Source organism: Hypanus sabinus, chromosome 17 (assembly GCF_030144855.1).
Source record: "Hypanus sabinus isolate sHypSab1 chromosome 17, sHypSab1.hap1, whole genome shotgun sequence".
Classification (NCBI taxonomy): Eukaryota; Metazoa; Chordata; class Chondrichthyes; order Myliobatiformes; family Dasyatidae; genus Hypanus; species Hypanus sabinus.
In genome coordinates this window covers 68980365-68998195 of record NC_082722.1, presented here as the reverse complement: position 1 = coordinate 68998195, position 17831 = coordinate 68980365, and the positions used below count along the sequence as shown (strand labels likewise).

The 17831-nt window shown below is 39.4% G+C and overlaps 1 long non-coding RNA gene across 1 annotated transcript in view; it reads right to left on the bottom strand.

The window, feature by feature from the left end:
• Positions 1-9248: 9248 nt before the first annotated feature.
• Positions 9249-17831, bottom strand: part of LOC132407027 (uncharacterized) — a 163227-nt gene continuing 154644 nt past the window's right edge. Inside the window, exon 4 of the long non-coding RNA XR_009516347.1 lies at positions 9249-10683. This is a non-coding gene — a long non-coding RNA (uncharacterized LOC132407027). The remainder of the gene's footprint in view (positions 10684-17831) is intronic.

Here is a 17831-nt window from a genome sequence, read left to right as displayed (position 1 = left end):
TTTTTCTCTGTGAGTGAGGGGGTCGAGGATTGTTACTGTCGCAGTTTTTATCTGTGAGTGAGGGGGTCGAGGATTGTTATTGTCCCAGTTTTTCTCTGTGAGTGAGGGGGTCGAGGATTGTTATTGTCGCAGTTTATCTTTCTGCGGGGAAGGGACGGGGGATTTGGGGTTTTGCAAGTTTTGTTTCTTCTTTTGTGCCAGTGGTGGGCAGGGGTGTTGATATTTTTTCATTCAATAACTCCTGTGGTCTTCCTGTATTTCATGGCTATCTGGAGAAGACAAATATCAGAGTTGTATTGTATGTGCATACTTTGAAAACAAAATGAACCTTTGAAGTTTTTGAACCTTTTTAATTGTTGCATGTCAAGTCAACACCGCACAGCAAGTTTCTAATACTTGTAAATGTATAAGATGAATAATGTTGATCCTTTGCATTTGATGTTTACTAAAATAAGTTTGTCTCAATGCATATTAAGCAGACTAGACTATATGGTTTAAACCTGAATTGATTTTTTGAACAGTGGATGCAGGAGAATGGCAAGGACTGCACAAGAGAGTTTTGTGGCCGTGGAATTGGATGACTGTAAGCTTGTTTTTTATTTACAGGTTTGTGATACATAATTGGTTCATGTTTTCTCTCTTACGAGGTTAGATAGAGGGGCCAACATCTGTTTTCAATGTCTGGTCATGTTACCAGTTGTATTGTGGAACAATGTTTATCCTGCTTCAATGTCACGATGCTTATTTGTTCTGATAACATTCATCCCTGTGGCCTCTTTGAGTGAAACACTGAAGGTGCTAAGTACTTATACTGAGTTTTAGTTAATATTTAGAGCAGGCAAATGGGATCTCCCAAAGTGGCCTAGCTCCTTTGGCTCAAGCTCATGCAACTGGCAGAAGGAAGATATTTTCAGAACTGCATTGATTTGTTTTTGCATTCCTGACCAAAGGTGAAAAGTTGGATAGGCTAACTGATTGTCACAATCCATTTTTCTTTATGATATTTTTTGTCAACTGCAAAACAGCATTCATGCTATCTACTAGTGCCTACAGGCAAATGTTCACTGTAATACACACAAAATGCTGGAGGAACTCAGCAAGACGAGCAGCATCTATGGAGTAGAATAAAGAGCTAATAGTCCAGGCTGAGGACGAGAAAGGAAGGGGCAAGAAGCCAGAATAAGAATGTAGGTGGAGGGGAAAAGTACAAGCTGGCAGGTGATAGGTCAGATCAGGTGAGGGTGGATTGTTGAGTAGTTGGAATAACTTTGATCATAGGCTAAGACCATTTGAGAGAAATTAATCTACTGTTCCCTTGAATGTCACCTTTTGCTCCCACCAAGTCCAAAGTAATGAAGCTCAGCTTGTGCCCCTCTCTGAATGGAGATGGTCAGTGTATAAGCCAGATAGCTGAAGGTAGGTGAGTAGGGTAAGTAGGCGGGGAGGGGAGATGAACTGAAAATCTGGGAGGTGATAGGTGGAAAAGGTAAAGAACTGAAGAAGAAGAAATCTGATAAGGAGGAGAGTGGACCATGGTAGAAAGGGAAGGAGGAGGGGCACTAGAAGGAGGTGATAGGCAGGTGAGAAGAGAAGGAGAAAGAGGCCGAAGCCAGAATAGGGAATAGGAAAATGAGAATAGATATTATTGGAAGCTAGAGAAATCGATGTTCATGTCATCAGTTTGGAGACAACTGATAGAGCGATTTATGGGTATAGCACATTTATATTTAGCAAATGACTTCAGCCAGCAATCTTCAAATCTGACTGTAGATTGTGGATTTAATTTAAACTTCAGTTCTGAACAATAGATTCCTAAAAGCTGTGAATCACAGACCAGACAATGCTGATGTCTGTGATGTGGGTGCAAATCGGGAGCTGTGAAGTTTGTGTGTTGTTTCAAAAAAGCATTGTAGATACATTGTAAATATGGCATTGTCCTTTGATGTTTAGCACATAAACTATCAAGCCCCACATTGGGCCAGTCAGACGGTTCCACCAAAAGCATCTCCATGTGATGGCTGTTGTACCTTGTTTTGTCAAATACAGGAGGTGCTCCATATCTACCAGTACTTTTTTCCAGTGTCTTCATTCACGCAATAACTTTTACCAGATGGAATATGAGGTGTTATACTTCCAACCTGAGTGTGACATTATTGTGGTATATTCACTGAGCAGTTTAAAAAAACTCACTTCCATATTATAACGCTGTATTAATCCATAATCTCAGCCAGCCCTATGAACTTCCAAGATCTCTACACTCTAATTCTAGGCTCTTCCATAGGTCCAGTTTTAATTATTTCCCCATTGGGTTTATGGCAGGGTAGATTGGTTTTAACTGTGCACTGAAATATTGCCAGCATAAATTAGCAGAAGTTGAGTCAAAATGGCAAATAGTTGAATTTTTTTTAATAGACTTCTACCCGAGGAGAGGGCTCATCCATAACATCACAAAGGTGTAACAGAAACAGGTCTGTAGCGGTTACTGTCAAGCAAACCAAAACCACTCAGACGGGGTGGTTGGGAGGGGGCGGGTGTTGGCACCGTAGGACAAGCTCCCCACAAATAACAAAGTTATATCTCGATGAAAGTTTGATCTTTTGCTGAGAAACCAGCAAAGATGAATGAACTTGTAACGATAAGACCAATGGAATTAAGACTAGGGATATAATAAAATAAACAATCTAACCATATTCAAATGTACTTATGTTGAGCATTCTTAAAGGTTTTAAAATTATAAGTGAAATGGGCAACAAAAAATATCATCCCCAGCTGTCTCTAATTCTAACCAGCCTAAAAACTGAACTCAAGGTATACCATGAATATGTATACTCTTACTTCTACCATGCCCCAACTCAAGTGATGAATTACCCATAATACACAACACAAAAATACAACAAAGACAGATACAAAGTCGTTACGTGACTCCTATAAGGCCATTTAGTTCATTATGGCCATACCAACCCTTTTGCCATTCAGTGCAAATTCCATTTTCCTGTATTAAAAGAAAGTCAACTTTATTATCGCAAGTACATGTATACACCAAAACTCACTTGTAACAGCACCTCAGGGGTGTAGCATCATGTAAATAATTTCCTCCACATATCACAACTGAGTTTCTGAAATGATGACCAATCAGCCGATTGACAAGTATATAAAAGCCAAGCATTTGGAGGACACTCTGCAATTAACAGTGTATTGATGATGTCTCCTTGTATGGTGACGAAACGTTTGCAAGTAAATTGCCAAGACCAGAGAAGAACTCAACCCCTAAACATAGCAGTATATTAGCAGTATTACCAAGAAATCATAGCTTAGATTATATACAACTTAAAAAGAACACAATTATAACATAAGAAAATGAAGTCCATTTTAGTACAAAATGGTCAAGATGATCATTATGTTGCCAAACTGTAATGATTAGGCTGTGCCAGTTGGTTCAAGAGCTGGAGTTGAAGAGAAGAAACTGTTATTGAAGCAAGTGGTGTGGGATTTCAGAATTCCGTACCCCCTGCCAATGGTACCTGTGAGAAGTTGGGACGGCATAAACTTTATCCCTTGCCGATTTGCACTCAGTGGGCATTTTCTTAGGTACCTCCTGTGCCTAATAAAGTGATTACTGAGCGTACGTATGTGATCTTCTGCTGTAGTAGCTCATCAGCTTCAAGGTTTGAAGTGTTGTGCTTTCAGAGAAGCTCTTCCGCACACAAATGTTGTAGCATGCGGTTATTTGGGTTACAGTTGCCTTCCTATCAGCTTGAACCAGCCTTGCCATTCTCCTCGGAGTTTTCCCATTAACAAGGCATTTTCACCACACAACTGCCGCTCACTGGATGCTTTTTTCTCGTACCATTCTCTATAAAATCTAGAGACTGCTGTATGTGAAAATCCCAGAAGATCAGCTGTTTCTGCGATATTCAAATCACCCCATCTAACACCAACAGTCATTACCCAGTCAAAGCCACCTCGATCACATTTCTTTACCATTCTGATGTTTGGTCTGAACCTCATAGCCATGTCTGCATGCTTTAATGCATTGAGTTGCTGCCACGTGATTGGCTGATTAGATAATTTCTTTAACAAGGAGGTGTACAGGTGTATCTAAGAAAGTGGTCACTGAGTGTGCCTGTCTAAATGCCTCTTAAATGTAGACATTCGTTTGAAAGATTTTCTTTTTAACTCTTCCACAATGGAGTCATAGAGGAGCACAGCAATGAAACAGGCTCTTTGGCCCATCTAATCAAAGCTGAAACAATTTAAACAGCCTACTCCTATTGATCTGCAATGGGAAAATAGCCCTCCATACACATACCATTCATTAACAATCTAAACTTCTCTTAAATGTTGAAATTGACCTCACAATGTACCACTTGTGCCAACAGCTCATCCCACAATCTCATGACCCACTGAATGAAGAAGTTTCCACTTATAATCCCCTTAAATTCCTCACCTTTCACCCTTAACCCATGACATCTGGTTGTAGTCCCATCCAACCTCAGTGGGGAAAGTCTGCTTGCATTTACTTTATCAATTCCCCTCATAATTTTGTACTCCTCAAAAAATCTCCCCTTGATCTTCTACATTCTAAAGAATACAGTCCTAACCTATTCAATCTTTCCTTATAACTCATGTCCTCTGGATCCAGTAACATCCTTGTAAATTTTCTCTTTCAACCTTGCTTACACTTTTCCTGTAGGTGGGTGACCAAAACTACACACAATACTCCAAATAGTCACCATCCTGCCAGCTGCAGAGGAAGGTGAAGGAATGCACTGCAATGTGGAATGTGTGCACAGAGTCAAATCTCCTTTAACAATATAATGATACATTCTTGGAGAGCGACCAACACAGGAACAGATGTTGAGATCAGTAAGTAAGCCAGATAGATAACGGGTCATGTGTTTTAAATTTGTATTGACTTTTTTTGTACGAAATAAAAATTAGCACAGTGCATGACAAAGGTCAATATCCATTCCCACTTTATGGGTAGTCACATATAGATTGGAACAGATCTGACAGATAAGCACTGAAAAAAATTAAGTTAGTTTATGAGATAATTAGAACATTAATATATTAGGATAACTTATCAATGTAATCTAGCAGGTTGTAACAAATAGTTTTAAATATTAATTCTGGCTATAATTCACGTTCAGCACAGAGGCAGCATGAACAATTATTTCCAACAAAGGCAAAGGGCAGCACAGTGTATGTCATGAATCGGAGTTTCTACCTAAGTTATTTCTATTTTTCTTCTTTCAATGAACAGTGGTAAACATGGAACAGAAAAGGACAGGAACAGATCCTTCAACCTGTGATGTCTCTGTCCACACATAATCCATATCCCATCATTCCTTACAAACTCCTGTGTCTATCTAAAGGCTCTTAAATGCCACAATCGTATTTGCTTCCACTACCACCCTGACAGTGTGTTAAGGCACCTACCACTTATTATGCAAAAAATATCTGCTCCCCATATCCCATACAAACTTTTCCTCTCTCACCTTAAAGTATTCAACATTTCTACCTGGGAAAAAGATTCCAGCTGACTCATAATTTTATACAATTCTATCTTGTATCCACTCAGCCTCCAATGCTCTGGAGAAATTCAAAGTTCAAAGTAAATGTATTATCAAAGTACATTTATGTCATTATATACAGCCCTGAAATTCATTTTCTTGTGAACATTCTCAATAAATCTATAGAAAAATAACCATAACAGAATCAATGATAGATTGTCCAGCTAGGGCATTCAACTGGAGTGTGGAAGACAACAAATAGTGTAAGGACAAAAATAATAAATAATAATAACAATTAAATAAGCAATAAATATTGAGAACATGAGATGGAGATTCCTTGAAAGTGAATCCATTGGTTATGGGAACATTTCAATGATGGAGCAGTGAAGTTGAGTGAATAATTCATGTTTGTCCAAACTCTCCTTAGAACTAATGCCTTCTAATCCAGGCGGCCTCCTGGTAAACCTTTTCTAAACCATCTCCAATTCCTCCACACCCTTTCTGGAGTGGGGCAAGCAGAACAGAACATTATGCTTAAAATGCAACCTAACCAAGTGTAACATGACTTCCTAATTCAGTCTCTCTGCCTCAACGCTAAAGGCAAGTTTGCCTGCTTCTTTCTTTACCACTCCATCTACTTGCATTGTCTCTTTCAGGCAGCTATGGACTTGGATCCCAAGGTCCCTTTATGCATCATCACAGTGTCCTGCCACCAAGTGTAATACTTGACAAAATTTATTGTCTTTGTCATTCATAGCAAACCTCAAAACAGTCTTATTAAATTAGACTGCTTGGAAACTTGGTATCCTCTTTGGTCTTGGCATCTGTGCAACACTTAAAACAGCCATTGCTTACCTTGACCTCTGCCTTAGTCTTTGTCTGTCTGAGCCCTTACTGACCAATCCACTGATTTCCCCATCAGTCCTCCAACAATTTATTCCTAGAAGACCCTTTGGTCCATTCATCCTGATCTCAGAGGCCGACTTCAGTGCTCAAGTCTCAAGCCTTAACCCTTACACACTGTTCAGGTCAAATTTGACCCGTTTTGAAATTTGACAGCACTAAAAACACCCTAAATACCATTCTTTTAGCCAAAATTTGATGACTTTTCCTAAAGTGACCCAAAATGTGCAAAAATGAAAATATTTAAAAATGTTATACTTTTGTACAGGTGCTGCAAATGTTTGTACATTGAGGCTGTTCTGGGTCAAATTTGACCCATATCTATTGAAATAGATATTAAATCTCTGAAACATTAATTATGGATTAATGTACATTGAGGCTGTTCCGGGTCAAATTTGACCCGTATCTATTGAAATGGATTTTACATCTCTGAAATATTAATTAAGGATTAATCTCCCATTTATTAATGTCAGATAGGCTATTTATACATTCTAAATAGATCTGCAGTTCAAAATTTGGTATAGACACTTGTTATGAGGGGATTCTTGGGCCGGGTCAAAATTGATCTGCACCATATTGTGAAGGTATAGAATATGAACTGTATGTAAGGGTTAAGTCAAGTTTATTGTCATTTCACTATATACATGTATATAATGTATGTAACTATATAATGAATACCTTTCTCTGAACCCGGATGTAAAGCACAGTAGTACACATAACACACAATAACTTATGAAGGTAAGGATAAAATCTATAGACACACAAATAACAAACTAAAGTGTATACATTTAATATTGTAAGGTACAAAAAAGATTAACCAGTGACACTTTGAATATGATGCGGAGTTCAGAAGCCAAATGGGCTTAAGGAAGAAACTGTTTTCCATCCTGACCGTTCTTGTTTTAATGCATCAGAATTTCCTGCCTGATAGTAGAAAGCCAAAGAGGATGGTGGGTGGATGGGTGGGAGCATTAATAATACTGAGGGCCCTTGGTACACAGTGCTCCTGGTAAGTGTCTCCAATGGATGGTAGGGAGACGCCTATGATCCTTTCAACTGTTCTCACAGTGCTTTTTAGGGATTTCCACTCCAATGCTTTGTTGCTCCCAAACCGGATGGAGAATCAGCTTGTCGGAACGCTCTCTAATGGTGCCTCTGTAAAATGCAGATAAGATGGGGACCCTTGGTTGCCCCAATCTCCTTAGGAAGTTTTTGTTTCCATGCCATCTACAGCACTACACAAAAATCTTAGGCACTTATATATAGCTAGGGTACCTAAGATAATTGCACAGTACTGTATTTATCAACTTGGAGCAGAGATTAAGTTGTAAATCTGGCGGGAGCAAAGGATGCTGGGAATGGCATGGGTGGAATGCTGTGGGTGAGATATGGGACTGATGGCAGAGAAAGAGTGCCAGGTTTGGTGGGGTGAGGGGTGTAGAGGAGTAGGCTTGGGTGCTGTCACACCCAGCCCAGAGACAACAGACAAGGTCATTTGATTCCAGAACAATTGGTTTGTTGGTCATTACACAATGTCTCTCTGGTGCTTCCCATTCCTTTCCCTCTCCCCATGATTCCCCTCTCTCTGCCCCCTCAATCCACAATAGAGACCCATATAAGAATCAGGTTTTTTTCTTTTTCATCACTCACATATAGGTTTTATTTGTGGCCCTAGCACAGTCAATACTTAAATTTACTGCAGTATTGTGCAAAAGTTTAAGCACCCTAGCTATCTATGCATATGTGTCTAGAACTTTTGCACAGTACTATTTACAAATCATACCAAACATAATTCTATCAGTGCAGTGATAAAGAGAAACATAATGCAAAATATAGTTACCGAGTAAGTGCAGTGCAAGTAGACAATTGAAGTGCAAGGGGCGTGGTGAGGAAGGTTGGAAGAACAAGAACTCGCCTTTTATTGTTTGAGAGATCTGCTTGAGAGCTTGATTACAGTGGAATCAAAACTGTCCTTCAACCTGGTGGTATGTGTATTCAAGCTTTGTTATCTTCTGCCTGACAGGAGTGAGTATGACCAGGGTGGGGGAATCTCTGATTAAATTGGCTGCTTTTAGGAGACATTGGGAAATGGAGACAGTGGCAATGAAGGGGAGGCTGGTCTGCCTCTCATCTAGAACCTTCTTCCAAGCCATTGCTCAGAACACCCTTGTCTAATATCTCACTTTTTTACATTTATTATTTAATTCTGTCTCCATGATATCACTTTTAATATCTTATGAGGAAAGGCTGAGCAAGCTAGGACTTTTCTCTTTGGAGCAAAGCAGGATGAGAGGTGATTTGATAAGAGGTGCTTAAGATGATAAGAAGCTTAGATCAAATGTACATCTGGCGCCTTTTTCCCTTGGCAGAATGACTAATACAGGAGGGCATAATTTTAAGGTGATTAAGATGTTAGCACTCTTCCTTCTGAGCTGCACGGGTGCACAGCCATGCAGTAACTGAAAATGCTCCCATGAACATAACCTTTGTTGCCATGCAGCTGAAATTTTCTTTTATATAATGTTAATATAATTTCAAAATTATGCTAATATAATTCTGAAATCTATGTTAATATAATTGTGCCATATAATTAATTATGTGTTAATGAAAATAATCCATAAATTTTCAAAGTAATAAGAATCAGAATCAGGTTTATTATCGTCAACATGTGTCGTGAAATTTGTTAACTTAGCAGCAGCAGTTCAATGCAATTCATAATATAGAAGAAAAAAAAGAAGAAATATAATAATAATAATTAATAAATCAGTTTACAGTATACATATATAGAATAGATTAAAACTGAAAAAAACAGAAATAATTGTGTATTAAAAAGTGAAGTGGTATTCATGGGTTCAATGACCATTTAGGAAACTGGTGGCAGAGTGGAAGAAGCTGTTCCTATATAAATGTACCACAGCCTTTACTGTGAAACCCTTTAGAGCTTCAATGTATTTATGTTGTCATTATTTCAAGTTACAATACAGTTATAAATTGAAGCAATAAACAGAATGGGTTGGTAGTTCGTTGTTAATAAACCGCTGATCTGCTGAATGCCAGCGCCATCTAGTCAAAGCATTTTACTTTTTCCATTGTGCTTGTCAGTTGTTTTGATTGCCTAACACCATTTACACCATTTACTTGTGTTGCAAATTGTGGTTTGTGTTTTTTTTATGTGTGTATTGCAAAAAAAAACATTTAAGGTACTGCACAGTTTTCAGGCAGTGCTAAAATGTCTTGCTCGGAGTAATGTTTAAAAGTTAGAGGAAACGCTAGCTGTTAGAGGTAATTTTTCAAACAGAGAGTTATGGGGGTATGGAACATACTGTCAGGGTGGTGGTAGACTTGGATACATTAGGGAGATTTAAGAGACTCTTAGATAGGTACATGGATGAAAGAAAAATAGATGGTTAAATGGGAGGGAAGTGTTAGATTGATCTCAGAATCAGGTTTAATATCACTGACATACAATATGTCATGAAATTTATTGTTTTGCAACAGCAATACAGTATAATACATAAAAAAATTTAAGTTGTGATTAGAAAAATTCATTAAAATTTTTAAATTAAGCATGTAGTACAAAACAAGAGCAAACATACTGAGGTAGTGTTAATTTTCCATTCGGAAATCTGATGGTGAAGGGGTAAACACTGTTCCTATAATGTTGAGCATGTGCCGTCCAGCTCCTGTACCTCGCCTCCGTTGGTAGTAATAGGAAGAGAGCATGCACCTGGGTGATGGGCGCCCTTACTGATGGATGCTGCTGTTTAGAGGCATCACCTTTTGAAGAGGTCCCCAATGCTGGGGAAGTAAGTGTCCGTGTTGGAGCTGGCTGAGTTTGCAACACTCTGCAGCTTTTTCTCATATTTGCAGTGATCGCTCTATACCAGCCAGTGATGCTTATCATAGTGCGTCTGTTCTAGGTTTAAAAGTTGCCACAACATTGTGGGCTGAAGACTTTCTAATCACATCAAGGCAAGTTGTCATTACCTACCACCATTTACGCTATATAATTTAACACTGAAACCTGTTGTTTGAAAAGCAAACCTTACGACAGCAGGGAATGTCATAATATCCTTGGCTGTTCTCGTTCGTCCCTCTTCTCAAACCAACAATCATGTCACTCTTGCTTTCTGCGTCAGTCACTCACGGTCAGCTGTAGTGAGAAATGCGGAGATGGTATCAATCCTGACAGTGTGCAACGTCAGGCAAATTGGAATTGTCTTCAGAGAGTGGCAGTGTGCCTCAATGTATAGGGCCACCAAATTCTCTGTTATATGAAAGGAAACACAGTTAATAATACTAGATTTCACGCGTTCTTTTTTACTCTGTAAAGTTGCTTACCTTAAAATTATTGGATTTGGGAGGTGAGAGAAAAGTTTAGTTCTTCATAATCAGCATGTTGTAAAGAGACTTTACAGGGATAGGTTTGTGATTGGTGGCTGGCTGGATTTGAATGGAGTTGTCAACGTTAATTTAAAAAGTTACATGTAGCTAAATGTTTTTTTCTTGTTTCTTTTTGAATTAATATTAATGATTTTAATCAGTTTGCAAGAAGCAAAAGTATTATAAACACATTTATTATTTTCTAATGTTATAATTCACATAAATTTTAAATATCTCTAATCATCAGGGACTGTGAGAGACTGTAGACAAGGTGATTGTTAGCACAATCTGTAAGAAGGTCTTCAGAGCAGCTAAGGAGCAGAAAAACAACCTGAGTCCTCCTCAGAGACCATTGACCACCTTGCCTTGTCAACTCCTCCTGATGTCGTGGTGTCTGCCAAGATTCCATGCAAGGTCTGGACTGGATCACGAATGGTGCAGCCAATTAATGCAGGGGATGCCTAGTCTGCCTAATAAATTGTACACATCAGCACTAATGTGCACACCCCTAATGCAAGTTAATCTGAGTAACAAATACACCAATTAAATTTATAGATGTGATGAGCCATAATTAAGGAAATAATTCAAAGGTTCTTATAATTAATATTTGACTCAACTTCCCGGTGTATCCCAGGAGAGATCAATGTGCACCACAGTGTGCTCTAAATGTCCAAAGGTATCATGATATGAACAAAGATCACATCATAGTTAACATTACATGAATTGTTCCTACCTTTCTTTGAATAAATAATTTATTATATTTTTGGGACCTTACATCATGATACTGCAGAAGAATAAAGGCAACTGATACAAAACTACCCGGATGGTGCAGTATAACTTTTGGCATGGGTATATTGCGAAAGAAACTCTTAAATTTCTTCAAAACTTTATAGAACTTTGGCATATTGCAAAGAACTTTGTGTTCAACAGAATACACTTGGAATATAGAATATCTTGGAAACAAGATAGTTGACATCTGCAAAGGAGGCTCCAATGAACTGTATATTTTTGACCTCTTAACAGTAATCCTTATTTTGTTATTGACAGAACACTTGACCACATAGGACAGTGGTCAAGAAGGTTTAGTTGCATGGCATTCAGAATGAGGTCATAAATTGGACTACCCATTGGCTTTGTGGGAGAAGGCAGAGAGTGTTAGTAGATGGTTGTGTTTCTAACTGGAGACCTATGACCAGTGGTATGCCATAGGGATTAAGGATGAGTCCATTGTTGTTTGTCATCTATATCAAAGATCTTGATGATAATTTAGTAAACTGGATCAACAAATTTGTGGATGACACCAAGATTAGGGGTGTAGTGGACAGTGAGGAAGGCCATTGAAGGTTGCAGTGGGATCTGGACCAGCTGGAAAAGTAGGGTGAAAAGTGGCAGATGGAATTTAATGCAGACAAGTGTGAGGTGTTGCATTTTGGCAGGACAAACAAGAATAGAACTTATATGATGAATGGTAGGGCACTGAGGTGTAAGAGAGAGCAGAAGGATCTGGAAATACTGATCTATAAATCCTTGAAAGTGGTGTTACAAGTAGATAGGAACGTAAAGAAAACTTTTGGTACATTGGCCTTCATAAATCAAAGTACTGGGTACAAGTGTTGAGGTGTTATGTTGAAGTTGTATAAGATGTTGGTGAGGCCTAATTGGAAATATTGTGTGCAGTTCTGGTCACCTAGCTACAGGAGGGATATCAATAAGATTGAAAAAATACAGAGATGTAGTCAGGACTTGAGTTATAGGAAAAGTTTGAATAGGGTAGGACTTTATTCCCTAGAGCATAGGAGTAGAAAAGGAAATTTGATAGAGATAAATGTAAGCAGGCATTCACTATGTTGGGTGAGACTAGAACTAGAGGTCATAGGTTAAGGGTGAAGAGTGAAATGTTGAAAGGGAACATGAGGGGAAACCTCTTCACTCAGAGACTGTGGAATGAGCTGCCAGTGTAAGTGGTGGATGTGGGTTTCATTTCAATATTTAAGAGAAATTTGGAAAAGTACATGGATGGTATGGAGAGTTAAGGTCTAGATGCAGGTCAATGGGACTGGCAGAATAAATGTTCTTAATAGATTAATAGAAACAGGTGAAGAGCCTTCTTGTAATGCTCTTAGTGTACTAGGACTGTATGAATACTGAATACTGTTTCTTACTCCCAATTTAGGGAATGTCATTGGTATTGGACATGGAAGATCATACTTGGGTTCAGTACGTGCCAGACTGCTAGAGTCAGGGAGACTACACATTATTGTGAATATGCACTTTGCAGTGGAAGAAGGAAATGAAGGCATAGCACAACTTTCTTCCAGAGAGTGTTGGCATCTGGTGAGGAGGATGCTGGCTCACTGTTGCCATTCATGAAAGGAGCTAGTGGTGCTCTCTGCCCCAGTTTAGGGTCTGTCAAACAGAAGGTCAGTGATTCAGCTAACATGATCTTTGTCATACATGAGTTGTTGGAGGAGCTGAATGAGATAGACAGGAATAAGCAATACGAAAGTTGGAGGGAAGGATGGAGCAAGTGTTGGTAGGTGATAGATGGATCTAGGTGATAATGGAGTCATTGGATTTGATAGACAAATTTGGAGGTGGAGAATGGGGATGGTGCCAGAAGCTGGGAAGTGACATGTGGAAAAAGCAAAGGGCAGAAGGTGATGAATTCTGAAGTTTGATTTTGTGGTGTTCACTGAGTTTGGCAATTAGCTTGGCAACATTTCATCACCAGTCAAAGTGACATCCTCAGTGCACAGTTGTAGGTGTTTCTTTCTGGGGGGGTGTACGCTTTTATATGGGCTCCTGTTCACTTTCCTCGGTCCTGATAGGCTACCCTTTCAGCTGATCTTTGAATTCTATTGGCTCGCATTTCATTGGCTCTTAGGGGGGGTGTCATAGATGGCATTAATTTGATATGTTCATTGATCTCGCTGATCTCAGTACATAAAGACTGAGTAGGACTCTAACTGGGACACCTCGGAGGCTCTAGCTCAGGCAAACACAAAGCAGGTATGAGAAATTTTAGAGGCTGGTTCTCTTCTGATCATTCTAAAAACAAACGTGGAAATAGACAACATCTACAAACCTCTAAGAGCCAAAGAAGTAAGAGTCAATAGAGTTCAAAGGTCAGCTGAAGTGGTAGCCAGTCGGGACAATGGCAAGTGAATGAGGGCCTATATAAACGCCAGCACTCCCAGAAGGAAAAACAACCAAATATGTGCTGATGATGTCACCTCGACTTGTGATAAAACGCCTACACGCTAATTGCCAAGCTCGGTGAACACACAGCACCAAATGCCTCCAATTGAGTTAACAATATTCACCAGCATGATGTAGTCTGATAGGACTGGAAGCTAGGGCATGGAATAACAGAAGGGCAGAGGGGAGCAGGGAGGGAGGGAAACCAATAGGAGGAGTGTCTGGGTGACGAGCAGAAAGAAATGGTGTTGGAGAGGAAAGAGCTGGGAGCCAGATGGATCAGATGGGGGGAAGAAAGGGACAGGGAGGGAGCAGTTACTGCAATTTGGAAATTTTAGTGTTCCTGCTGCTAGGCTGTAGACTGCCCAGGGTGAATACTAGGTGTTTTTATCTCTTCTGTGAACATAATCAATGTAACCTCCTGGCCTAACTGGTGAGATTGGAACGTTTCAGTTTATTTTCATATTTTTGCCCCAAGATTTTTCATAGTGGTTTGCCTCCCTCAGGAGAACAAAAATCTGTTCATGCCCAGTTGTTGTGCTCAGTGCATGATGAGTACAGGACAGGGTTGACAGAAAACCTTGTCTTTTCAAGCTCAACAGTCTCCTAAGTTCCTCAGTAAAACAAAAGATTACTGAGGCAGGTTTGAGTCCTGACATTTTTGTGGTAACTGCACCACAAGAAATATTTATGCTGCTGTGTGGTACAAGGCAGAAGTAATGTCTTTGTTGTAACAGTGGCTTACACTCTGATGCCCAGTAAGTACCAGTGACCAGTGACAAATATTCCCCCCGCCATCATTTCAACTACACCCATCTCTTCAGCTGCCTTCTCATGCATTTGTTTTGTCTAAACATTACTCTTAACTGCAGCAACTCTACGTACAATAACCACCAAATGAAATGTGTCATTAATCTTGGGTTTGTCTAATAAATAGCCTTCAAGTCCGTAAAATAACACAGCACAGGGAATTACCTCACCTCACTCTCATTTCAAAGTATATTGAAGAGTAATTAAAAGTGCCTACCAATAGACAATTTAATGCCTAATTTTATAATCACAAATATTTTAACACTAATGATTACAATCTGTCACTGTCATCCCATGATAATAAAAACATGCATAATATCCTATTAAATGTGACAGACATTGCTGGTCACAGATTTAATATTCAGTGGCGGGATGAATTTTGTAATGTATATCCTGAGCTGCTGAGTGCTGGTGGAATCACTGCTGTAGTGCCCAAGTTATGAGTGTGTTATTGTAATCCATTGCTTTGGGGTTTTAACATTTAACTGTCATTCATTCTTGGGGGCACTCCTCTGTTTTCGTGGATGGTTGCAAAGAGAAAGCATTTCAGGATGTATATTGTATACATTTCTCTGACATTAAGTAGGATCTTTAAACCTTTGAACGTTTGAAATCCTGGAACCATCCCACCCACCAACACAATATAACTACATTCCTCCTCCTGAAGTCAATAATCAGCTCCTTGGTTTTGCTGACATTGAGTAAGAAAGAAAGTGCAGGCCATGATAAGACAGACTGAAAAATTATGAAGTCTTCCTAAATGCAAGAGGTTCTGCAGATGCTGGACATCTTAGGGAATGCACTCAAAATGCAGGAGGAACTCAGCAAGTTAGGCAGCATCTAAGTCAATATTTTAGGCTGAACCCTTCATCAGGACTGGAAACGAAGAGGACAGGAGCTAGAATAAGAAGCTGGGAATGTGGGTAGATGATAGCTGAAACAGGTGAGGGGGAAGGTGGGTGGGTGAGTGAGGGGTGGGGATAACTTTTATCATAGTCTAGGACTGCTGCTCAATAGATATTAAACTTCTGTTGCCTTGAGTACCACCTTCCGCTCCCCTCAAGTCCTGATTAATGAAGCTCACCTTCTCCCTTTGAATGGAGATGACCAGTGTATAATTTAACCTTTAACCTCATTATACTTAACCCCTGATGAGGTGATTTCCCTATATCTACAGAAATATTCAGTTGTGCTAGATCATGTGATTCATTGTACTGCATTGTGATATGGAGTTAAAATATGCTCACAATGTGACATAATCAACTTAAATTGAATGATTTTCAATCGGAAAGAATTTGATGAATAAAAGTGTGCATTTGAAAATAGAATGAACTTCAGTAGGTGCTCTGGTTCTCCATGAATAAACATCAAAAGATGACATAAATACAAAAACAAAACACAATTGGCCACCCATTCCCAATAAATGACTTCGGCACAGTTGGTAAAATAAACACATATTCTTACATGCCAAGCACAACATCCCAAGGGAGAATTTGAGAGAGCTTGAAGTCACAAATAATGCCCCAGGTAACATGGAAACTAATGGCTGAAAATAAGATCAGCTGCTTAAAAAAACAAGTCAGTTTGACTCCCCATATTCCCAGTTGGCCAGAGATGGGAGGTGCAAGACCTGCTTCATATTATCCTAATCCACAAATCAGAGACAGATGTTGTATTTTTGTGATGGATGTTGTGTTTGTTATATTTTTATCTTGTTTTTCTACTTTTTTATGTCCTCATAGGAAATTCTTGGCTCTGTAAAGCTTCATTCAAGCAGGGAGTACCTGAGTTTATCCATGCTATCTTCTAAAGTTATATTAACAATTGTGACTTGTCCCAGGTTTGGGACCTCTTTCTGTTGAAACCCGGCCAGGAGCTTGTCACAAGACATAGAAATCAGTCATTGGTTTTCCTTCTATCTCATTTCTCTCTTTTTTTTCCTGTTGTTCATTTCCTTGATTTAATTTTCTTTCTCACACAATTGGTGGTAGACACCTGGAATGAACTGCCAGAGGAGGTGATAGTTTCAAGCAAAATTAGAGTGTGTAAAAGAAATATTTTTATTGGTATTTTACATCTTTCTGAGAAGGAAGACGAGACCTTTATATAATATTTTCTGTACAATTCTAGTCAACAGACTGAAGGAGACATATGGTGGTAATAGAGAGAATGCAGAAGAGATTCACCAGGATATTACCAACAATGGAGGGCTGCAGTCATATGAACATTGGATGGGCATGGTTTATTGTGCCTCCCATTCCACTTTCCTCCTCTTCCATTTCATTTCTCATTGTCCGTTGCCTCTCCGAGCTCACTTCTTTGATGTGATATTTGACAGCACTTTCTCTCTTTTGTGGAGACACAATTCTCCTACATCTCCTCAAGAGCACTGCACTATAGGACCCATCTAGTGCATGAAAAATCCCTGTCTCTTCTCAACATTCACAAACCAGCAGATGTCAGTCAATCACAATCTGGATCAGGAATTCACCCATCTTGTATTGCCTAATCCAGAGGGACTAAAACCAGAAGTCACCCCTTTACTCCTCATCTTGACTAAGTGGCCTAATGTTGCACAGATTAGTCAGTGAAGCTGGTTTGTTAGGCCAGTGTTAACTAAACTCTGAGAGCACAAGACCAAGAGTGCAAATGCAGGCTGTGGCTCAGGGCATAGCAATGCTCATTCAAAGTGACTCGTGTCCTCAGTTCAAGTCCTGCTCACCAGACTATTCTCTGGCAGTACAAAGTGAGAGTGTGTGTTAGACGTATTGTCCTTTGGGAGGAGATCACAGCACAGAAATGGGGCTTTTTTGCCTACCTCATCCATGTTAAAATGCACGCCAAAGTCGTTTCATACACGCTTGGTGCATATTTAGCAGTTATTTCAAGAGGATTAAAATATAAAAGCAAGAATGTCATGTTGAGACTTTAGAAAACACTGGTGAGGCCTCACCTTAGGGCACTGTGAGCAGTTTTGGACTCCTTCTCTTAGAGAGACTGTGCTAAAACTGGAGAGGGTTCAAA